The sequence below is a fragment of the Falco peregrinus genome, chromosome 9 (genome assembly GCF_023634155.1).
Source record: "Falco peregrinus isolate bFalPer1 chromosome 9, bFalPer1.pri, whole genome shotgun sequence".
In the NCBI taxonomy this organism is placed as follows: Eukaryota; Metazoa; Chordata; class Aves; order Falconiformes; family Falconidae; genus Falco; species Falco peregrinus.
In genome coordinates, this window is record NC_073729.1 from 37,341,709 (window position 1) to 37,366,991 (window position 25,283).

General features: G+C 43.4%; 2 long non-coding RNA genes across 3 annotated transcripts; both read right to left on the reverse strand.

Annotated features, from left to right (window-relative positions):
* Positions 1-1,306: 1,306 nt before the first annotated feature.
* LOC129785186 (uncharacterized) lies at positions 1,307-16,729 on the reverse strand. Of its 2 annotated transcripts, XR_008748836.1 has the most exons (5): positions 14,379-16,729; positions 12,148-13,690; positions 11,943-12,027; positions 9,856-9,979; positions 1,307-9,199 (listed from the first exon to the last, which is right to left on the reverse strand). It is a non-coding gene; the product is annotated as an uncharacterized LOC129785186 (long non-coding RNA). The 2 variants fall into 2 exon arrangements; XR_008748835.1 differs by having other exon boundaries at positions 11,943-13,690.
* LOC129785187 (uncharacterized) lies at positions 16,730-23,538 on the reverse strand. Its single transcript, XR_008748837.1, has 3 exons — positions 23,270-23,538; positions 18,027-18,105; positions 16,730-17,137 (listed from the first exon to the last, which is right to left on the reverse strand). It is a non-coding gene; the product is annotated as an uncharacterized LOC129785187 (long non-coding RNA).
* Positions 23,539-25,283: the final 1,745 nt, after the last annotated feature.

The following is a 25,283-nucleotide window of genomic DNA, read 5'->3' on the forward strand; positions in this document are numbered from 1 at the left end:
AATTTCTGAATTCCTCTTACATACCCCACAGTATAAGCAAAACAAAATAGCACCAGGTGAACTAGTATGCCCAAATGAGCTTTGAAAAGAAAGGCAGTGCTGCTGTTTTGACATGCTCACGCTCTCCAAAATGCAGAAGGTTAAAATAACATTCTGGAAAAGTGTCTTATTTTCACAAGTCTTCCCAGTAAAGGAGACTTAGAGTCTTTCAGATGAGTCCTCTAAATTGGCTGCTTCTTTTTAACTATGGCACTGAAAAGCCAGAGATGAGAACTGCGATTCTGGGATTTGCATTGCACACAAAGGAATGGTTTGTGTACAGTCAAGGTTATTTTAAATAACACTTGCAATGAGTTAAGAGGAAACAGATTCTCATTAGTTTTCTCCCAGAAAAATCTCCACTGCTTTTAAAATATACCAAACTGAGGAAAATAATAAGCCTAACAAAGAGACTTTATATTGCCCTCCCTTACATTGTTGTAAGAACACAAGGTTTCATCTGGGTTTGAGTTACTGGCACGCAGGGTAGAAGATATTAGTGAATTCCAAACATCACATGCCCTTCGAGGGGCACTGCAGCAGGGGTGAATGTCAGAGAGACGCTGAGGCTGCTAAGTCACATTCATAGCATCAGGAAGCAATGACTGTCTCTGTTTTAACTTTCCCACAGCATGCTATTCTGCACTATGAATATTTCTTTCCTAGTCACTAAGAATTAAACTGGGGCATCTGCTGCTTCTATCGCTAGCAGACAGGCAATACATTGAATACTGTCTTAATTTGAATAAGTATTACATTGATTTCCTACAAACTTGGTTCGAGTTGTAGAACACACTGATATTTATATTATATTCTAGCTGAAAACATACAGAATGTGCTATAAAATACTCATTTTAAAAAGCTGAGTAGAAAAACATGTGCATTCTTAATTACATAGCAAACAACTAAATATCATAACAGAAGAATGTTTTAAGACTAGAAATGTAACTGGGTAGAGCTGAGCTTAATCATTTCACAGTCAAAAGAGTTATTTTATGAAAAGACTGTCTTTTTCAGATTTAGACTGCATTTTACCCTACTGGTCTCTAATTATCACAACCATTTCCCTTCATAAATTTTAAGCTAGACCAATTGACCATTATCTGCCCAGACAACTTAATGCCTCCTTATTTAGGACGCTATCTGCCTGGGTTGCAATTCTACTCTATACTCTGTGTCTGAGCATTGCTCCTCTTGCCATTCAGTTTTGCTTTCTTCCTTCATTTGGTTTTGTTGGGTTTATTTATTATTATTATTATTATTATTATTATTATTATTATTATTGTTGGGGGGGGTTTAAGCCTTTTCCATACTTCAATCCCTTTATCATACCTGCCTTTGCTTATCAACAACACTGAAAACTGCAAGTATCAGTTCAGTTCTCAGGGCACATCCAAGTTACCTTCTGTATTTCTTTAATACCATTGCTTTCCTTCCTTCACCTCTTCCAGTTTACATAATCGACTGATCTTTCATCATTTGGAAAAACATTTTTAATATGTTTTACTTCATCAACTTTAGTCAAGTGCTGCAGCTACACACTGCATACAGACATGTAGAGCTTGAGGTGCGATGCCTCTTTACCTCAGGCATCCCCTCCTTCCTCCCCACGGCAGCTGGGGCAGGCTGCGTGACCCTGCCAGCACTCCTCAGCTACACCAGGTAATCGCATTGCTTGAAACCACTGGGGGAGATGGTTTGGACTAACTCAGCCAACTTGTTAGCAATCAAGCGCTACATCCTGCAAGCTCAGCTCCACGGGTACTATCTAGCAGAGGGTCAGGGAGCTCAGAGCCCACAGCACCTGACCTCGCTACAGCTGCTGCTGCAGCAACAGTCTGACCAGCTGCTGCTTCTGAGCTCTGCCGTTGTAGCTGAGGAGGCATGTTGTTTGAACCCTTGCTCCATTTACAGTAGCAGCATGAACTGGAGATAAACCAAGCGTGCTTTAGAGAGAATGAACTTCAAAACAACTGAAATACAAAACATCTGAGATGTCTTCTGCTATGGCTGCCATCCTGCAATTTAGTTCCATGTCACAACTCACTGCCAAGGCTAGAGTGAATGTTTAGAAAACATCTATTTTATCCTTGGTTTTCTGTTTCCCATCCCAAAACAGCTGTTCCAGGCTCATGCTCCATTCAAACACAAGCCAGAAGGCAGCTTGTAACACCATGGGAATGCAAAGCCAGCCATGATTAAATGGAACTCCAAAATCAGGACTTTGCCACAGGATGCATCAGGAAACAGCAAAACTGGGGTTTCTGCAGGAGGTGGACAAGCTAGAAGCCAGCGGTGACCCCAGTGCACACCATGCCTTCAGCAGCAAAGCACGGTCCCACGGGGTCTCAGCGGCGCAGCCAGAACCAGGGGCTGCTGACGGGATCCATCAACAGCCCAGGAGAAGGAGAGCAATGACCCAGGCCCAGGCTCCACCCAGGGAGCCCAGCAGGGAGCAGAAGGAAGGACTGTAACATGCACCTAAAGCTCATCCAGGAGATGGGAACCCACCTTCAAGGGGAGGTGTCAAGGAGACCAGCTGCCTGTAGCACATGTCCAGGGTCAATGCAGGAGACGGGTACTGCTCCGGAACAGCTCAAGGAAGGACCGAACCACCAGGCTGAAGCTGAAATGGGACCTGGGGGTGGGAGTCCCAGGTGAGCCTGGTCAGGGCCATTAAGCCCTATTAGTGCGCTCGGGGGCACTAATGTCACTGAGCCATGCCCACTGCTGGCAGCTCACTGCTGCAGATTCTCTCAGCCCAGGCACGTGCTCAGGGGTCCTCCAGGCTAACTTGGGTTAGCTGGGGCTGTGGGACCACCTGGCTCCAGAGCTACCGAAAGAGTAGTGAGAGAGGATTGCTGGGCCATGGTCAAATTCACATGATTAGCGCTAGACCTGCAGACTCCCCTACTCCCTTTGCTCATAGCGTACACAACAGGAACATACAGCTGCTGTAAGAGGACAGCCCAGGATCCCCCTCCTCCAGCGGGGGGACCAGTGATGAGACTGGCTGTAATCCAGTTCCCAGGTAGACTCTGCAGGCATAGCTGAGACTAGCATTTTGGGGGGTTGTTTGCTTTCTTGGGGAAGCAAGGAAGAAGAGGGCACAGGGTCCACAGAAAACATTGATGAATTTTTATTTAAAAATAAAGAAAAGCAAGAGAGGGAGAGAAACAGGAAAAAAAAAAAAGGTGCTGACAATAGCACTCCAGGAGAGAATTTTGAGACCTATTGGCGTGCAATGAGGAGGGGGTGGGAGGCACAGGAAGAAATATTTAAATGCTACTTAGGGTGAAATTCAAAGTTTGAGCACGACCTCACAGAGCTCCAGCAATCCTACTTTACAGGGTGCCAGTGCCTGCTGGTCTCCTGCTGAAAACAGTTGCTGTCCTATGCACATTCCTTGCTTTGGTTCCAAGTGCTCTGTTTGGCTTGTGTTTAGCTCACTCTAACATTTCAGAGCTGAAATATATGCTCTCCATTTTAATAGCTTGCCTAGCATAGGAGCAGGTAACTTCTTAGGTGAGGATGCTGGTGGTGACACCAGTATAACCTACAAGTCCTCCAGTTACAGCCTTCCCATGACAGTTCCTTACCCTGAGCTCCCCATCACTTGTTGCTTCTTGCTGTTGACATCCATGGAAGAGGTTGTTTGTCTTAAGCCAAAATGAGCTCCTCACAAATGTACAAATTATCTGAGACTGCATTGCATAAACAGGCGTTGTGCATCGCCCTTAGCAAAGCAAGTTACGTGAGAAAAGTAAAATCCTTACTGCACATAACAAAACTGGAGGATGGGTGGCTTTTTTCAAGTATTAGATCCCACACCTCAGTAAGTGAATATGAATCAGCAATTCCTAAATAAATCCCAGTCGGCAGTGTTTTGTGTGCTTTTGTATAAAATGGGATCCATTTTGCTAGGAAGCAGTGACGGAGGGAGGGGAGGATGGATAACTGCATCCTTATGGTTTTAAGCGGGCTAGTTCTTCTTTTTCTGTATGCCAGTTAATAAAGCCAGCTATTTCCACTGTTCCTAGAAAACCTCCCAAGATGACATTTAACAATTCCATTTCCATATGCCTTATCAATGACATGATTCCCATGTTATTTTTGTAATTAAGCTATAACGTGTTTCCCAGCACTAATGTAATTGGATGCTATTTATGCCATAATATGGCCTCACAACAGATGAGAGAAAATAGAGATTGCTTTGTATTCTGAATTTGAAGATTGTTAGCTGATTAATGGAAGTATAACACAAGAAATATTTAGGAAAGGACAAAGTAATTCCTTTAAAAAGAGTGATTTCTGAAGAAAGCTTCTTTCCAGAAATACCACAGAAGTTATGTCACCCACTGGACAAAATTGCTTAGTAGTGAAAATCAAAGGACATCAATAGCTTGCTTGGTTGTCCAAGACAAGAGTCAGGGATGCAATCCAAGCGTTGATCCAAACACTGACTGCTAAACGTGCCGAGTACAAGTGCGGAAGCTCCAGATATTTTCCTAAAGAAAACAAAGTGGCATACCTATCCATCTTAGACTTCTGGCACGGGAAAAAACCTACTTGAACAAACACAAATAAAACTTCTGTGGTAAGGTAACTCAGGAATGAATGAGGAATAAAACACCAATAAAATGAGAATTAAATTGGAAGGCTTGAACTGCCACATGTATCTGAATCGATACGAAATTGGCTCTTCGGCATTGCAGGTTCGTAGTGGAAATTTACATGTAGCCTATGCTCAAAAGGTGAATTAGCTTTTAAAATGCTTGAAACAGACTTAGATCTGAAATAAGCTTCTGGCAAGTACTTCTGAGGATATCAAGGACATATTGCCAGCTAATATATTTTACAGATTTCTGAGCCTGTAACATTTCAGCGGCTGCTAGCAGCTACAGCCTCATGGAGGATATTACACTCACAAGAAGTCTGGAGCCTATCATGTATTTCTCTGTGGTATTTGTATTCTGTCACTGTGCTTTCATACTGAAAATGTTTGAACCTCTTCCATTTTATAAAATTATTTTAATATTGATTGAGCAGAGAGAAGAACTCTTTATTTCCATTATTGTTCAGATTGCTTTCCAAAGGCAAGAGGCCTCTGCCCCAGGAGGTGTGCAGCCTCAGGGCAGCAGGCAGCAGCAATGATCTGTGCTAGCTTGAGAACAGACCAGAAATGGGGATGGATCTTCCTTGAGAGAGAGAAAAATCCTGAGAGTGACAGCCTTTGCTCGCCTTCTATGAGCAAGACCTCTTGCTCCCTGCTGGTTTCCTTAGCACTGCCAAGATGATGGCAGGCATGCCCTGTCCTGCTGTCTTCTTCATGCAAACGCTTCCTATATCCTTCCTCCTGGGAAGACTGATTTTATCCCTTTTTATCAAAAGTATTATAAGGTGTGACAAAACATGTTCCAAAAGGCAAGAATGGTCTGCAAGTGGCAAGGAATCCTTTAATTTACTAGAGACTTTGCAAAAATTACGTAAGAAAACAAATCAGGTATAATTCCTTTTTTCAGAGCATCATCTGTTTTTTTTAATTTTTGTCTCCCTATAGGCCCACGTATGAGGCACTCCAAGCCCTCTCCGGTCCTTAAGGCCTGATGGCCATGGTAACACCAACCCTAATATAACTGCTGGTGACATCCACAAGCAGAAGCAAATCCTGGCTTGCATTCCAGCCTATTCCACATTATTTTGTTTACACCAAGGAAAAATAAATTGCCTATAATTGTGCTGGTATTATTTATCTGTATTCCTTCCCTTGGCTTATAACTCTCCGTATCAGGCGGGTAAGAATTTGCAAAGACTTTTCCCTGAGGTAAGGCAGGACAGAAAGCCCTACAGATTTTAGGGGTGACACCTGAAGTTGCCTTTTGCTCCTTCCACTTTCTGTGTGTATAAAAGCAATTGAAGTCTTATATGACTGTTGAAAGTACCTTGTGCTTTTTGCTTGGGTGTCATGCTTTTTTTGAAAATCTCATGGAAGTTTGAAACATCAAATTGGTCTGTTAAAGAAATAGAAATATCTGTGTGTTTTGAATAATACATCTTGCAAAAAAAGAACCTGCAAGTAAAATCATACTTGCCTGATTAGCAACTCTGGCTTTTCTAGATTTTCCATGAAGCTGAAGAAACAAAACCCTTGCTGACAGAGAAAGCTGTTTCAGCTCCTAAATCAAAAAGAGAAAACACTTTTAAAAAACTCTAGCTTCACAAACTTCCAGGGCCAGATTTTACCAGTGTTGCAGCCCTCCTCAATCTTTGACATGTAATTAAGTCCTGACAGAAATGGAATTCTCACATCCCTGTCAAAAATGCAAAATATAATGTACCTAATTCAGAAAGGATCTTAAATAAGCATTGTTTTTTAATAACCTGAAAATTCAATCCTTATGTGTTTACCATAGTCAACTGTTACAGTCATGGTTTTGTATTTCTATTGCCGATGTAACGTAACAGCTTGTTATCAGATTTCAAAACTTCTAAATCCCATTTTCTAAAGTCTCATTTTCAGAGGCTGAAACCTGTAACTCACTGGACCTCTCACTGCAATGCAGACAATCCTCCCCGTGGGTTTGTGGCATGAGGGACCTCTTGACGGTGTTTTCTGTGTGGGAGCACAGCTCTAGAAATCCAAGTTGTAAATTACAGCCCATGTCTTGCAAAAACAGACACATGTGCTTGACTTTACACACTCCAGATGGGATAACTGGCTTCAGTAATATATTGTACAACATTTAAACAAGTGTTTTTAAAAGTAATAATTACTATAATATAATTTATATTATGATGTTTCAAATTATTTTAATTATTTCATTGTTTAAAAAAATAAAAACATTTTTTCAGGGTCTAGGCTTGTCTGCCTTACAACCAAAGCCAACACCTTTCCAAGTCTTTTTGTAGGCAGAAGCCCGTCCTGACTCTCCCTGGCCCCATCCCTATCGCATCAGCCCTGGCAGGTGTTTGGCCTCGGGGTTGGGGTTTTGCTGTTCTTTCAGATCGGCGCTTAAGAAGTGAACTTAGAGTTTTGCCAGCACAGCCCAATGAGCAAATCCTATTCAAATTGATGTGGGACACTATTTTATCCAACAATGCACCACAATGTTAATTGAAAACTGAAGCAAGTTGTATCTGCAAAGCAAGTTTGGAAAGTATGCCTGCGGTGAAAGTGCAAGATGAAAAAAAAAAAGCAATGTATTAAGGGAAATAGGTGTGAGATCTTAACAATCTGCAAACCCAGTAGACATTTATAACTGTGCTTCTGTTTTAATATGACATTAGAACTTTACAGTCTAAAGCTTCTGGAAAGGAGCTAGAGGGAAATGTTGTGGCAAGAATTTTCACAGACAATTCCAATTCATTGAAAATTATATTCTGTGGAGGCAAAACTCACTGGCAGGCTCGGCAAAAAGAAAGAAGATGGCAACGTCAAAATACCATGCTGTTATAAAAAATCCTGCCTTTCAACACTTCCTTAATGGAATGCACTGACTCTCACACGGTGCATACCTTACACAAAAGTGCTGAAGGGTTTAGGCAGCAGAAAGGAATGCCTATATGTGTTACTTTACCTAAAATTTCTGTTGTAATTTGCTTTATCACATATTGATTTTTTTTACCCTTTTTTGCCAGAGAAATGTAAAGTCTGTGTTTCACATAATTCTAGGGAAGGGTTTGTGGCACACACACATTGAAAAATTTTAGTTTTCTGTTTTGATGTTAAATAGGAATTACAAATTTATCTTGAATATTTACTGCGGTGCAATTTTCCCATAACTTTAAATATGCATTCTTGCAATGTGTTTGTTGCAAACCTGGTTATACAGAGACTTGCTCCCCATGGTAACTGCAGTTACAGGGTCTGCCTGCATCTCCTTTTGGGAAGAGGGCTGGAGCACCTCTCTGATCATCTCTGTGGCCTCCTCTGTGACTCCAAGTCCTTGTCCTTATGCTGGGGCCCCCAGGCTGGATGCAGCGCTGCAGCTGGGGGTCTCATCAGAGTGGAGTAGAAGGGGAACGTCACCTCCCTCAACTTGCTGGCAGTAAATGCTGACAGTTACCTGCATGGACTAGCAAACTCACATTAATGAGTCGTGGCCCTTAGCTTAGCCCTGATGCAGATTGACATCTCTTACCTTAATAAGTTGGTCCAGACTGACACTGTTATGAAACCAAGGACCAATCATAATCACTTCTATTATCTGCATCCAAGCCAGGGAAAAGGTCTGATGACCTAGTTCATGCTAACCAGAATTGTTCATGAGTTCCTTTTCTGTTCTAAGAAATTCTGTGGTTCAAAACCACTAACAGATTGTAGCTGGTGGCTGACACCAATAGCTCGGTCTGCACCAATGCTGCTGGCTTTAGCAACCCCTTTTAAAGAAACGTGCCAAGCAATAGCATACAAGTAGTGCAGTTCAGTTTACAGCTGGAGTTTCTTTTTCCTCGAAATGTTTAGGTATCGCACCAGCAGAAGGGCATGTGGAGGTACAAACACACGCTCTCAACACAGGAAGCTTGGCTAGGATGCCTGTAAACTTGATTTTTTCTACTGAAAGAAAGTTGGGCACTGCAAAGAAGAGATTGGTCTGAACAGGCTGTAAGCTGCTAAGAAGCTGGTTTTCCTTCTACAGGCAGTGAGAAGGGCTGTCCATATTGGGTGTAGTCTGAATGTTAAGAGTATAGATAAGACAAATACAATGAGAGGACATTTTGGGCAACACAACAGAAATCGACCCTAATTTTTTGTTACTGGGGAAAAAAAAATCCAAAACAGGGGTCAGTAGGACATCAAACTGTTCCATAGCTCGTGACAAACCACTTCTGAGCATTTTTTAAAACAAACCATCAAATTAAAAAAAGCCACAGTGACTGATTTCCTAAGGATGGGAGTCCAGATTTCTGTCTTCCCACTTACCATAAGAACAGATGTCACCTACCCGTCATGCGCAGTGGGGGACACACCAGTACATAGTGCAGACGCACCATTTTTAGATATCATAATCAGCTGCTTGTTGACTCAAATAGGCAGCAAAAGTAGAGAAGATGGAGCTCTGGATTTTGCCCTGTGCTGCGCATAGCAGCTGGTCAGGCTGTCCATTCTGAAGAGCCAATCTGTTGCAGCAAGCTGTACGTGCACCTTACCTTGGGATCCCTGCAGAGCAAGACGAATGAGGTATGATTATGGAGCAAAAAAACCCCATCACAGTACCGTACTAAATATCTCTAGCAGTGGGGCTACAATCCCAGGGTATTTGGATTCATCAGGTTTGCACTCTCTGCTCTAAGCACGCTAATAGTCTGCAGACCACTGTCAGCTCATGCATAGGTTTCAAACCATTCTAAACTAACAATTAAAAGCATGCACAGGCTCACTAGTTATTGGCAGAGACACAGAAGGAGGCTTACGTTTTGGAAAATGGTCTTCACTGTCAGCTCACGGTGTAGCCAAGCAGGAATGCTGAATCCGTTCATCGAATTTATTCACAAATCCTTCCCCTTTTTTAAGATCATTTGGGTACCTCAGCAGTCCAGTGCAGGGCAGCTCTGAGGGTGGCCACCACCCCAGCACAGCGCTAGTTCAGGTGCTTCCCACCACCTAGATGTGCTGCTGTGAAGCACTGGACAGATTTCTTGAGGTGTTTGCTTTACCCGGTGAAGCAAAGTCAGTTAGCATTTAGGGTCTACTTCAGTAGTGCTACCAGTACTGTTGGTTTGTTTCAAGACAGTGTCATTTGCAACAGAGCTTTTGCTTTTTCCCTGATATTAGTTCTTTCACAGAGTTACAAGCCTTCACAGGCCAGTTCTCACCTGCCAGCCCCTTCATTCCCCTCTGCGACAGAAGAGTGCCTCCTCGGGTGGTGGCATCAACCTGCAGTCAGGACATTGTTCATCTTTGTTCCAGTTAACTTGAAACACCTTCCAGCTCATACTTCTTTGAATAACAAAGTTGTTCATTTTCTCTCCCTTCTTGATGGAAAATAGTTTTGTTAATTCTTAAAATGCAACATAACTAAAGAGAAAAAACATTTATCTCAAAGCTCAAATCCTGTCATTATTAGCACTTTCTTTCAAAATATTTTAATTGAATAAGCAGAACATTACAAGACAAATATTTTGAAATAGTTGTTGCCAGTTGTATCTAATAAAGAAAGTGACTACATCAGATACTTGTACATCTGTTTTTCTCTAAGATGACATGAGATGTCTTCTGCTGTAGCAGACTCAAAGCTGCAGAAGTTGCAGTGCTTTGCAGAGGGATGCATGCTCCCAACCATCCAAAACTTATTCCTTAGCGATTTAGACTCTAGGATGTGATAAACTGCCTGCTGGGCCAGGAAGGACATTTCCTTTGTCCATTTCTCCCTCCTTCCTACCTCTTCCCCTAAAAAAGATTAAATAGATTAAAGGCTAAGGCACTGTGTTGTTTACTGCCATTACTGTGACCTATCTATACGTTATCACTGCAGCCATTTCATTCACTTCAAATAAGCTATTCAAGTCTCAAACAAATGAGTCGGTGCACGCCAGGATCTGTGGTCTGCACTAAATCCCATTCTTGCATCTCCAAAACTGTTAGGATTAAACACACAGGGTTTTCTTAGGAAATTATTTTTTAAATCATCAACTTATTAATATGTTATTATTTAAAATTTTGGGGGTTGTACTAGCTTGGTGCTGTCTTAGGGCAAGTGCCCTGGTGAGAGACATGCAGCAGTGGTGCTGAAGTGGACAGCTACTACCTGCCCTGCCCTGCCTGCCCTGCCTGCCCTGCCCACCCTGCCCTGCCTGCCCTACCCTGCCCACTGCCTGCCTGCCCTGCCCGCTGCGATCCCTGCCTGCAGCAGCCTGGGCTTTGCCCATCAGCCAGTGCCCCAGCGGGAGACTCTCTGCTTGATGGTGGCACATCTTTATGGGAGACAATTGCTGTGGGCACAGTGTGCTCCCGGGTGGGCAAGCGTCTCCCTGCAAGCAGCCCAGCTCCCACTGCCCTTGTGCAGGGAGTCTGGGAATTCACCTTGGCTGAGATTACTGGTTCAGATAACTCCAGTCTTTATATGAATGTATTTAGTAAACATCAGGACTTAAACATGGGAAGTGTGTCAATTTGAACTTGGCAAGTAAGATGAAGGAAAGCTTGTCTAAAAGGAACGTGAAGTTACATGATGAAGTGCAAGCAGAAAAAGAAATGCCAGAAGAGCCGTGATCAGGTATCACAGAGTCCAAAGCACATCAGATACAACTTAAAGTAAAACAATGACTCAATAGTGCAATCTCTAAAGTTAGTCTACTCTGCTGCTTGATTTTGAGGCTTTTCGGGGGGTATAACTTCAGGTTCTCTCAGTAACTACAATGTCCCTAACCTTGCACGTTTAGTCTTTCAGAAGTGTTGGTTGTCTCTAAAGGAACAGTAAATAGCCCAGGACTCAACAAAACTGTCCAAGTCACAAACACCTGCCTCACCTCCCTCTGAATGGCTTTTGTTGCAGCATTTACTTTTAAATTTGCATTAACAAAGTTCCAAAGTACTCAAAAAGTAGAATCAATGCATAAATGAATCAGTTTCACAACCAATATTTCAAAATTAAATCAGACCGAAAGAGGTAGAAGTCAGTAACACTGGGTGTAAGGTCTCTTGAATAAACAGCAGGTGATCAGAAAGAGGCAAACAGGGCAGGGAAAGGCGCGGCTCGGACCAGGGCTCTGTTCTGCACCTCCCCACCGTAAAGATGATCTATTTTCATTCAGCAGATTTTTCTTAAACCAAGATCTGTTATTTAAGCGAGGTAGATCTACAGCCTGTTTTGCGTATTTGGGAAATAAATTCTTCCTGAATGTGTGCTTTTTTTCTACAAAACATAACACTAATTCTATTCAACCCATACCCTTCTACTTACTTAGAAACTTTATCCTGGAAGCCTCCTCTTTCTTTTGTAGCCAGTTGGTCATGATCTCATTTCCTAAATGAATTTCTTTCTCTTTCTGAAGGTACAAAGAAAATACATCTAAAAGTAGCATATGCTTCTACACATTAGTAAAGAAATGTCTAGATTACCACTAATCAAACGCTACAACTTGGAAGATCCAATTGGTTCCACTTACCTACATGGTGGAGACTCAGAAGATACAGCTGCAAGGGGCTGCTCCATCCCCGTTGTTAAACCCGTAAGAGGAGGGAACTGCGGTGCCCACTACCCCTGCAAGCACCTTCAGGCTACTAGGCAGCTCATCGAGCAAGAGATTTGTGGTTTCATCACAAAGACAGTTATGTTTCAGTTGAGGTGAGTAGCTTCTACCTCTACACATCATGTAAATTCTCAAGTTCTTAAAGTATTCTGATGACCACCATTTGCATACGGTATGAATGTTTTTATATTATTATTATTATTGTTGTTGTTAAATATATAATATATTACTATATGTTAATACATTATTTTATAAATATAATAATTATAATAAAGATAATTTTCATCCAAACCCAATGAGACTGGAATTTTTTATTTTTTTTTTTTTTTCACTAGAAGCTGTGTCCCCACTAGGACCCCGATTTGTAGTTGCAGTGGCCTGTCCCAGTCTGGCACTGGCACAGAGTTCTGGTCAGCCGCCTGCGCAATCGGCCAGGGAGGCTGCTGCTGAAAATGCCTATACGGGTCTGAACAAATGAAGTTTTTACCATCGCATTTCTGCCTGCCAGCCCCAGAGGCACTGCAGAGATCCTAGGGAGGCATTAAAGGTCATTACATTCCTCTGCCTTTCTCCTTGCCCAAGGGAAAGAAAGAAACCAGAACCTTTCCCAGAGCTATTAAAAGAAAAACCAAAGCACAAAGATGAAAAAAAAAATTGAAATAGTTGAAATAAGAACAAATATCCAGAATTACAGCAGTATTCCACATTCCCGTCCTTATTCCACATGATTTCTTTGATCCTGCGTACTTCCAGCTGAAGGCCAGCAATAGGTGCATACCCCGGTCTCTGCTATCTTCTGTCAGAGCCAAAGAACTCCTAGAAACTGATGGATTAGCTCCAGTTTGTACTTGCATGTAGGGAATTGTGCCATGCAGTTTTCATTTCATTTAATTTGCAATTTGCCAGCAGAAAAACTGCACAGCTGCAAATTGTAGCCACTCTTTAGATATGTTGATGGATTTTTTTCCCACTGTGTATGTTCAAATGGTAGCACTGTTACACTGTCATCCAGCACAGCAACCATGCATCTTGAAAACCAAACCTCATACCTCCACTGGAGGAGACCAAATGAGTAAGGATTACTTGTTTGCTGTCTCCTCAGTCCTTTCTATTGCATGTAACCAGACCTAAGCCATCATACTCTTCCGTCAAAGCATTCAGGAGGGGACTGAGTCGTTAACAGACTTAACCCTAACACACAAACTGCTTTGTTTTGTAGAGGAAAACCAGAGCATGCAGGCAACTTTGAGATTCATACTAATTAGTTACATGTGGGTTTGTGGAGTTTCTGTTCATGGGACTCAGAGTTCATATCTGTAGCTGCACGGAAAGTGGTTAGGAATCAGCAAATCTTGCCTGTTTCCATCACTGCATTTCCATATAAAGGTCACTTCACCACTCTCTCTCCTTTTCCCTATTTGTAATGATGCTGACTTCTCTTTGTGAAGCATTTTGCAACCTAGTGACAAAAGATTATATATGTAAGATTATTCTCAAAGCAGTAGTGCCCATCTAATACAGCCAGAGTTCCAAAAGGAATGCAGCAAGGTACCAAGATAGTGATTAAGAAACTAGAACCATACAAAACCAATGGTGGGACACTAAATTAGTTTAAAATGGCCAGTAATGAAAGTAGAATCAAATGCAGATAGAAATGGTGAATTGTAAGACTGGCCATATTTGTTGCGGGAGAGTTGTTTGGTTTTGGTTTGTTTTAAAATGAGTAAACTGGGAAACTAAAGCATGATAGGTGGAGAGGGACAGAGGAGAAAAAATTGATACAAGTTCCACCCAAGATGGTCTTAGAAAGCTGAGCACAAAGGCATAGCATGATTAGCAGTACAGCAAAACGTGAAGGAGTGCAGGTAAGAGCAAAGGAGGTGGGTTATCTTTACAAAATGCAGAGTCCTGTTCTGAGAAAGAAACTCCAGAAAGGACTGCAGTGAGAGAAGAGGAGACAGCAGTCACAGCAGCTAACCAGCTTACCATGAGCTCCCCACACCTTCCTGTGGTCAAGAAGGTTGCAGGTACAGCCAGCAGGACTGTGAGTAGGAAGAGAAAGTTCTGCCTATGGCAACATGGCAGCTCAACTTGCTCTCAAGATGGGGAAAGTGCTGTATACCAGTTTCCATGCAAAAACATTTTACCTTCTTAAAATCTGAGTCCAGGCTTTTGAGATAACGTCCTTCAGGAGCGCTGGAGCAGCACTCCATCTGTAGTTGTGGTGTTCCTCTGCGGGGACGTACAGTAAAATAGAAAGCAGTCTGGAGAAAGAACATTGCTTGATCCCATTTTACTCATGGAAAAATTCAGCAGGCAAATCAAGGACATTTTGATTCTCATGGGCAACAATTGCAACTGCTTGCAAACAGTACTTTTCCCCACCCCTTCCCTGAGCCTGGCTCAGACAGTGAGTGAAAAGCCATGCCAATAGCATAATTTCCTCAAATAAATCCACTCTTACCATTTTCTCCCCAATTACTTGCCATTTTAAACTCCTCCTCTATCACAGGATGTACAGTCGCCAAAGCAATCAGTCTGATATGTCAAGAGAATAGTTTCCCACACTAGAAGAAAGGAGTTTTGTTACTCCCTTCATCCCCTACAGCTTAACTGACGGTAAGAGTGGATTTATATTATTCAATGCTTTTTTTGCTTCAGTTTTTAATAATACTGATAGACCTTGGGCTTCCTCATCTGCTGAGTTGGAGTACCACGACTGAGGGAACAATGACTATCCATCTCACAGAACCCCAGAGGGGTGGGGGTGGGAAGGGACCCCTGGAGAGCACCCAGCCCAAGCCCTGCTGAAGCAGGGTCACCTCGGGCTGGCTGCACAGGCGCGTCCAGGTGCGTTTGGAATGTCCCAGGGAAGGAGACTCCGCAGCCCCTCCGGGCAGCCTGTCCCAGCGCTCTGGCACCCGCACATCAAGACGTTTTTCCTCGTATTCGGATGGAACCTCCTGTCCTGCAGCTTGTGCCCGTTGCCCCGTGTCCTGTCGCTGGGCACCGCTGAGAAGAGCCTGGCCCCGTCCTCTTGGCACTCGCCCTGAAGGGATCTGTAGGCATTGATAAGGTCTCCTTTCAGTCCTCCCCAGGCTGGACAGGCCCAGCTGTCTCAGCCTTTCCTCACAGGGGAGATGCTCCATCCCCTCATCATCTTTGTAGCCTCCACTGGCCCCTCTCCAGTAGCTCCCTCTGGAACTGGGGAGCCCAGCACCAGACACAGCACTCCAGATGTGCCTCCCCAGGGCAGAGAAGGGGAGGATCACCTCCCCCGACCTGCTGGCCACACTCCTCCTCATGCACCCCAGGGTGCCACTGGCCCCTTGGCCACGAGGGCACACTGCTGGCCCATGGGCAACTTGCTGCCCACCAGCACTCCCAGTACCTTCTCCGTAGAGCTGCCGCCCAGCAGGTCAGTCCATCCTGTGCCGGTGCGTGGGGCTTTCCCTCCCCAGGGACAGGACCCTGCACTTGCCTTGGTTGAACTTCATGAGATTCCTCTCCAGCCAGCTCTCCAGCCTGTCCAGGCCTCGCTGAATGGCAGCCCAGGCTTCCTTTTTGTGAGTGTAGGGATGTCCCCGCTGACTGGAAGCTAGCCAGTGTTATCCCAATTTACAAGAAGGGCCATCATGGAAGACCCAGGAAACTACAGACCTGTTAGTCTAACCTCAGTTTCTGGAAAAAATATGGAGAAGATTATATTGGGTACTGTTGAAAGGCATTTAAAGAATAATGCAATTGTCAACAACAGTCAGCAAGGGTTCACAGAGAGAGAGTCCTGTTTAACTGATCTGATATCCTTCTGTAATACGGTTACCCACCTAGTGGCTTAAGGCAAGGCAGTGGATGTTGTTTTTCTGGATTTTAGTAAGGCTTCTGATATAGTCCTTCACAGCATTCTTCTGGACAAGGTGTCCAACTGTGAGATGAGCAAGTCCACTGGGTGAAGAACTGGCTGAAGGGCAGGGCCCAAAGACTTGTAGAGAATGGGGTTACATCTAGATGGCAACTGGTCACTAGCAGTGCTCCTTAGGGCTCAGTCCTAGGGCCAGTGCTGTTCAATATATTTATCAATCCTCTGCCTGTACGGGCTGGCATTTGGACAATGCCCTTACTACTATGCTTGAACTTTTAATCATCCCTGAAGTGGTCAGGCAGCTGGACTAGTTAATCATTGTAGGAGCCTTCCAACTGAAAATATTCTTCTCACTTCTATTCTCTTTTCTCTTCTAAGAGTGGCTGGAAAGCTGCCCAGCAGAAAAGGACCTTGGGGTGATGGCTGGCAGCCGGCTGAACGTGAGCCAGCAGTGTGACCAGGTGGCCAGGGAGGCCAACAGCATCCTGGCTTGTGTCCAAAACAGTGTGGCCAGCAAGGCCAGGGCAGTGACCTGCACTGGGCACTGGTGCAGCCGCATCTGGAACCCTGTGTGCGGGATTGGGCCCCTCGCTGCAGGGGGGATGCTGAGGGGCTGGAGCATGTTCAGAGCTGGGCAGGGGGCTGGGGCACAAGGCTGATGGGGGGTGGCTGGGGGGGCTCAGCCTGGAGAGGAGGGGGCTCAGGGGGGACCTTGTTGCTCCCCACAGGTGCCTGGCAGGGGCTGTGGGCAGGGGGGTCGGTCTCTGCTCCCAGGTAACAGGCGACAGGACAAGAGGAAACGGCCTCAAGCTGCACCAGGGAGGTTCAGATCGGGCACAAGGAAAAAGTTCTTCTCTAAAAGGGTGGCCAAGCACTGGCACAGGCTGCCTGGGGAGACAGTTGAGTCCTGTCCCTGGGGGTGTTTAAAAGATGCATAGATGTGGTGCTTGGGGACATGGTTTAGTGGTGGGCTTGGCAGTGCTGGGTTCATAGTTGAACTTGATGATCTTAAATGTCTTTTCCAACCTAAATGCTTCTGTGATTCTGAAACAAATTAAAACAATGTGGAAAGATTGCATAAATAAAACATAGAACTAAGCAGAATACATATGGTCCTTCTGAGAACTTAGGGACAGATTGGAATAGTTAGCAGAGCTTTTAACAACGCTGTTGACAGAAATAAGGAAAATTTATATAAAGGGCCTTTTTATTTCATTACAATTGTTTCCAGGGAACAAGCAACAGCGAAACTTGCCTGGATTTAAGAAATTCACATTAGACATTCACATGAATAACAATCACATACACAACTCTACCAATAGCCTATTCAGTTTCAGAGTGATGATGATTTAACAGTTTGCGATATTGCTTCAAGATGAACTCAAATACAGCAAGACTAGATGCTAGTAGCGTAGGTGGAAACTCTTAGTAAAGCTGCAACAGCTACGGATTGTTATGCAGCTCAGTAGCATCAGATCTATGGAGCAGCACAGTCCAGACTTGAGAAGCTAACATCGACAACATGCACTTTGCAGAGGTTTTAGTTTAGTCCTGCTCTAACCTGGTGCCATGCCAAGCAGGTAGTGAGTGCATTAGGTGGGCTCCCAGAGAGCACCTTGGGGTGCGGCTTTACTTGTAAGAAACCCAGTGGGCTGCAACAAAAACCCAGAAGTGAGAAATTGGATCTGTCAGGAGATCTTCAAAAGTGTACTCTTGGTCTGAGCTAAGACATTAACATAGGCGCATGCTTTACTTCATAACCTATACAAAGCATGCAGAAGCACTTTCCGGTGTAATTGCCTTGTCTTCATTAGATCCAGGCTCTTACATGCAGTTTTAATAGACACTATGTTTCTTCGTGCTTCTCTCAGTAAATAATTACTTGCACGTTGCTATTATTTGTTATGGAGAACTATGATCAGCTGTAGTCTACCTGGATTGCTCATCAGTAACCCTGAGGAGAGAATATGCATGCTGCATCCCAGCTAACACTGTTTCTTATTGAACTTTTCCTAAAAAAAGAGAAAAAAATCCTTAAGAAGCAAAATCAACTCCTTTTGGTCCAAAAAGAATTTAAAAAACCCAAACAGATATCCACCTCTTCACTTAAGTGACTTCTTACTTTTTCACCCACTACCATCAGTGCAAAATAAAACAATTGGACCCCAGCATGACTTTAAGATGACACATGTGATTCTGTGATCAGAAATAAAGTGTTACACAACTGTCAAATAATTGCATGTCCATCTGGTAGCACTTACACATGTAACTACCTAAGTGTTTCCAGGAGAAAGCACCACTCCTTTAAGATGGTTTTCAGGTGCAAACTTCCCGGCAGATGTGGCATCTGTTTGTAGAGCCGGGCTCCTGGCTCACCTGTGACACCCCAAAGCGGGGGGCACGTCCTCTGCTATTTGCATCATCCAAGCCACTGGAACAAGCGTGGGACCATCGTGCAGGCAGCCCACTCGCGGCACCGTGAGAAGAGGGAGAGGCAGCACCAGGGCAGCAACCCACCCTTCTGGGTAGCTCACACGCGTTCCTTGGGTGGCTTCCCACCCCCCCCACTGGGGCCAGAGCTGCCCCTCGGGGTAAGCACTTCTGGGGCTCTTATCCTCCTTGCAGAGCTCAAGGTCTTGGGTGGCACCAAGGAGGGGGCTCCAGGGGAAGGGCCAGCTTTCTGGGACTCAGCTCTTCCAGTACCAAGGGCTGAAGTTAAACCTCCACCTTTTTTTGAGCAAGGTGTCATCGTGTTTTTGTTTATGTGTATGATTACATGCTTTAAAGAGTCTGTTTGTGGAGATTGCAAGTGGGGTGATGTATGGATGAGCTATTAACTTATATACACCGTTCCTAAGGATTAGGTAGAGAGATACCCTGACAAAACATAGGCAGCCAGGGAAAAGCAAGAAAATGACTGAGAAGAGCTGGTTAGGCCATGACTGCTTCTCTCTGCTTACCGTGGGGGTAAAGTGTCTGACCTTGTCTGAGACTATTGAGTCCTGCTCTGGGGAATTATACACAGACATCACACGGGTAGATTAGTCCTTAATCACAAAAATTAAGTGGCGTTGGAAGAAAAGTAAAGAAACTAAATGCACCCTGAAGAATCAAGAGAACAACAGTGCTCCATGTCCCTTACGGTCTGAAGGTGCATCAGAGCTGCAGAGACTGACAAAGAAACACCACTAGCAGGAGTTCCCATTGCAGATCTGTTTCTTGGAGGAAAATCTTAAAAGAGGCATGCAAGGAGCTGGCAGAAGGAGGAAGACCAGTCTCAGCTCTGAATGCACCAGCTCTGAGATTATTTTCTTTACTTTTGTTCAAGATGGATTTTTTCCCCCCTCTTTTCTCAGTATTTATAGACAACTTCCTTTTCCGACCGTTAGCCAAACTAGAACGTATTTGAGATTGTATCTTTCCCGCTTGCTCTCTAAGCATGGGTAGCTGCCACAGATCGCTGTTTCACAGAGGTCACACTGCATTGCCTGATCTTTAGGTCAAAACACCACAATTAAACAATAAGGGCTTTTCAGAAACCAAGCTCATGGCATGAGACATGAAACACTGCATCAAAAGAACTAGTCATTTGAACCTGAAGTTCAAAGCCCAAACCATCTTCTCCCTTACCAGCCTTTTTTAGCTTAAAGATGTTAGTTGTAGTGATTAATCTGAAATAATTCTGAGCTGCTGTTGACACCTGTTACATGGTAAGAGTATTGCACCAGTTCGCACTGAGAAGCTATTTTCTACACAAAAAGAAGGATATATTCTAGCAAAAAGACGTTTTCCCCGAGACCCTCATTTTGGAGAGAGAGAGGGGAAAAAACCCACAAAATCAACAACAACAACAAAAGAGCCAACCGTTTAGTGTCACTGTTCCAAAAAAGGCACAAAACCAAGGCAAGAAGTCATCAAAACCTGTTAGTGTTTTGGAAAGAGTTCATTGCAATTAATATATTTCTGCAAAATATTTTTATTTTATCAAGGTAGCATTTTCTGATCTATGCATAATTAACACAAACTTTTTCCTCATTTTCGGTACATCTGAAAAGCCAAGTTCTTGGAAACCCTACGCTTCAAACTTCTTCATTACAAAAAGCATAAAGTAAATCTGTTCAAGGTATTACTGCGTGACATAATAATTCCATCCTTGCTGTTTTGAAATCAGAATTTGAAAAGAACAGCAGAATATAAAATTGTATCAGAAAACAAAAAGATGTGCTGATAAACACACAAAAGAAAAGTGCCTTAAGATTGGGAACAGAAATGGATGACAATTACAGCAATTTTTTTCTGCGAGTCCAGGGAGTCATGAACACTGCATCAGCTGACAGAAGAAACAGCTGAAGTTTTATAAGGAATCAAAAGACATTTTTCATTTTGGGATACTTTGAAATAATGGTCCTCAGGTAATACTATCATGTCAATAAGGCAGTAGCCAAAAAGAGCTATTTAAGTTCCTGGAATAAGCCAGCAAAGTGGGTTTTTTGGCAAGGTAGTGGTAACAGCCACAGTAACAGCCTCGATATTGGCTTTCCTGCAGGTTTTCTTTTTGGGAAACACTCTGAATCCTTGTGCAATATGTGCATTAAAGAGAATGTCTGTTTCTCTTTGAATCTAGCAAACCCATGATTATGAAACAACCTGCTCTGGATAATACTTTTTAAAAAAATTTGCCTTGCAATGACAAAATTCTGCTGAGGCTACCTGTTTGTGTAAGAGTGAGCAAAGTCACCGTCCCTTCCTCCTGTTCCTGCCCAGCAAGTTAGTGAAGAAGCTTTTTTTTTTTACTCCTTTTGCTTTTCCTAGAGTACTTGAAATGAAACATTTACAAACATTAGGGCCAAGTCAAAGGGAACATTTTATTACCAGTGACAGAACATATTCCACACTTTCTATTTTCACAAGAGATAGCTAAACTTTGCACAATTCTCACACACACACACACACACACATTTTTTCAGTTAAATAAATAAAATATAAAAACTTTAAATCATACACCTTCCAAGCCAGAAGAGAAGTAAAATAAATAAGAGCTACATCACAGTTACATAAAACTTTCACTTGGCATTGCTTTCTTTTATGGGCTTTTGCTTCTCACAAACTTTTGCTTCGCAGACCCAATGACTGCCACAATCGCAACTGATTAATGTTGACACAGACACCCTGAGAAGGCTGGCACATCACATCATGACAAACCAAATATTGCACTTACAGGCATTACAGACTGAAAATCTGCTTGCTGAAGTACTACCGGCACTGTGAGTTGTGGGGGGTCCTGGGATTTCTAGTGGCACCTTCAGTGTGGCACTCCACCACCCCAGCACTTCAGGCAGTCAGAGATGACCACCTTACAGCACACCACCTTCAGCACTACCTCTGGCCTGGGGGAGACCCAGGTCCCATCTTTCCCCCCCCCCAGAAGCTCACTTGCAGGGCAACCCACGCCTGCCCTGCCCGCACTTTATACCGCTCTCAGGCAGAGCAGAGGGTTCAGCTCTGTTAACGACTTCTGTTAAGCTGCTCACTTGCCTGCCACTTACTGCTGAAGCCATGTCCAGAAAAGCCTAAGATTTCATTGTGATTTTTGAGCTGGTTTCTCCCTCAGTGGATCAGCCTTTGCAGGTGGATAATATATTAAGACCATTGCTACAATTGTATGTTCTTACTCCGATAACTCTTCGTCTCCGCAGCAGTAACCACAGCTTTTCCCTCTCCTTTGCTCCACACTGTCTGGTTTTAATCTCGAAACTGTGGGCATTTCAATGCCATAAGTCAGATGTCTGGGGAGATTTCCATTTCTCTTTATATTAGTGCAGATATGACAGTGAGAAGACAGAAAAGGAATTATGAGGTCAGAAGTACAGCCAGAATGTGGAAGTCAGGGACTGATTTCCATACAGCTGGATGCAATCTCTGCTCCGGCAGGGAGAACTTCCTCCCCCTGCCCTCATGAATACGGGTGTATTTGAAAACAGAGTTCTCGCACAACTAAATCTTATCCACAGCTCGCATCACACAAGCTTTTACAGTTAAAAGCACACAAAATAATTCTATACATCCTGTTTTCAGACCTAAAGATGTCCCTTTACTCTTTTGGTTAGATAGTCGAATTCTCACCACTGGGTCTTTTACCTAATTATTTGTTCAGTGTGAAAGAGGTTTCTGTGAAACTACTGAAGATGTTAACACATGGCAGAGGCCATGAACCCAGCCCTCATAACTACGTCCCCCGCAGATGGCATATGAGCTTAACCCTGCAGAAACATGCCAAAATGTGCCTCCCCATACAGAAGCCAATGCTCAGTAATATCCCTAGGCTTCAAAATATCAACTAGGCTTCAAAAATTAAGACCCAACTTCACTATAAACCACAAGAACAAGTTATGGAACCCATCTTTACAGCAAACAACATATTTTTATGTTGCCACTTCTGAATAAAGAGATGCCATTACCTACCTTAAAGAAGCTGCTGAAAAAAAGATAACTTGGGCTAAGAAAAGATACGAAATTCTACCTTGCCTTTATAGGAAGTACTGCATCCAGGGACTGCATAGGTGAAATCTCTGCACAGGATCAAAACTTATGTAGGAAAAGGTTAAGCGTCTCTATGTGTAGATTTATACTTGCTCAAAGACATGATTTTCAGAGGCAATGACTGTCAGTCATTCTGCCTTGTGCCCATGAACATGGAGGTGCGCAACAGCACTTAAAATCTAGAGACTTCTCAAACAGTTTTATTACTATTTATGATCATGCATGAATACGCTAGCCGGTTTCAAAAAACTCTTTTGACTTACTAGAATCATAGAAAGTTTTGTGTCAAAAAAAAAAAAAAAAAGCCAAATAAGAAACCAATAGTCTCCAGGCCATGTTTCTGTTTACATATTTTGTGAACATATACCTTATTTAATTGATAGTATAGTGAGACATTATTTAATCGATAGCATAGCAGGTAAAAAATTTGTAACCACCTATAAAAAATATATAGGGAAAATAGTGACAGTCAAAATAATGAAAGTATCGCATTAATGATAGCCCTTATACTTCTGTTATCTGTTTCGTGCTTACTGGTTAGAGACTTGGGGGGGGTGGGGGGGTGACCCCCTCCAGTATACAAGTAAAAAATGCCCCTTTGAACATGAAAACCAGCCAGGAATGCATTGAACTCACCAGGACGTAAGCTTCTAGCTTTTGAAAATTCTGCTTCTTAAATTCCCAATTTTCTACTCATAGATGCCATAGTAATGAGTCCAACGGCCACCTGGAAGAGGAAATATTTAAAATAAGTTACTCATGTTGCTTTATGAATTTCAAAGTCCCTTGGAGAGGCTGGGATTTGTGCTGCACACCAGCAGCTTGGCTGCCCACTGCCCACTCGCCGCCACCGCTGCCCCCTCTGACCGCTGTCCTGGCAGCGGCCAGCACAGAGCTGGCTGGACGTGGGAGAGAAGGTGAGAGGGGTGCAAAGGGATCTCGACAAAAATTACTGATTCTCAAAGCAAAATGCACATGGAGAAGAGAAAAAGAATAAAACACTTCAGTAAGGGCAGAGCTGCAAAACAAAGAAAGAGTAGCTGTACGACTCTTAAGTCATCTCAGACCAAGGGTGAAGCCAATTGCTGAAGTTACATACTTCTGGAAAATGTTGTTCAAGTAACATTTAGACTTCAGACCTAATCTCAGCACGTTAAGACAACCATTAACATCTCAAGCCCTTCAACTCTGAAAATGCAGGTTCTTTAAAATCACACCATGACTATGAAGTTAACAGAAGTTCCCCAATTCCTGCAAAGAGTTTCAGTGCAGAGTCCACAAAACATTGGTTCTTCTGTGTGTCTTGTGAAGGATTGCCTCCGAAAGGAGCTCTTCAGCTTGTTAGCTTCAAACGCTGTCGAATGCAGCTGACATTTAATTGGAGTTACAAGAAAACATAAACAGTTGACTGAGCTCCTAAAAAACCAAGATTCATTCCAATGCTGAATCGCCATGAGTCAATGAAAGGGAAGAGGTCAGGGCATTAAACTGCTGTAATTGTTTCTATAGTTACGTAGAAATCAAACATCAGGACACAGCATTTATAGCATGCATGCACACTAAGTACATTAGCTCACCTGAGAGAGGCACCCAGCCTCCGAAGGGTTTTTTTAGCGATGCATGCCATGGCATACCTTGCTTTGGCTTGTACCCAGCAGTCTTGATTAGAAATGAATTTGATATTACTAAGGGGGAAATTACAATAAGATAGAACAATGCAGTATTATTCTCATCTGAGTACAGACCAAGGAATTAGTATCCATATAAAGCTGCACAAATTAAGATGAATGACTGCCCACATATTCCACAGCCGTGCTCCTGCCAAGCTCGCCCTTTCTGCCCAGCACTGTATGCCAGATTTTCTATGGCCACATGGTGAACCAAATATGGCTTCAAGACAAGACACAAAAGACACGGTGATTCCAGATACCTTTTCTTTGACTATAAGTATGTCTGACGATAAGTCCTGTGCAGTTCATGCAGAACTAGCCTACCAGAGGTACTTCAGGCCATGCTAGACCTATCCAGGGCTCTGACAGCTCCAGGAGAACAGAGTGTTCAGTTCAGGCAGCTGGAATATAACCCCTCTTGTGTGTCTAACTCAGAGTATCCAACTATGGTGCTTTTATTGATGTCAGATAGCTGAACTGACTGTATCCAGCCAACAGGGATCACTTGATATTCTGGTATATATTACCTGAAAACATGCCAAATTGGTGAAAGGGGCCTGAAAGTGTGTAAGTGCCCCCTCCTCCCCATTTTGAAAAATAAAACCAGCTGTTCATTTAGTAACCTCCAAACACAAGACACATGAGCTGCTCAGGAGCAAAACTTCGAACATTCTGGTTAAAAGTCTTTTGCAGACATGCAGTTGTTTTTCTGTTTCTAAAGGCACCAAGCACACTCATGCCTTGGCAAAATAAGGGAGAGCAACACCCACCATGCTGTATTGCACAACAGTTTGTCTTGGACTGCTCTCAAGATAAGTAGACTACCTGCCACCACCACCAAGCAAGGACCCCTCAACAAGTACGTCTCAAGTGACCACAAATAAACATAAACTAGGATGTTTCAAGAGGAGTGTGACTGCAGAAAGCGATGCTGAAGTGTCTGGAGCAGGACGCCCTAGGGGGCTCCCTTCTGACACATC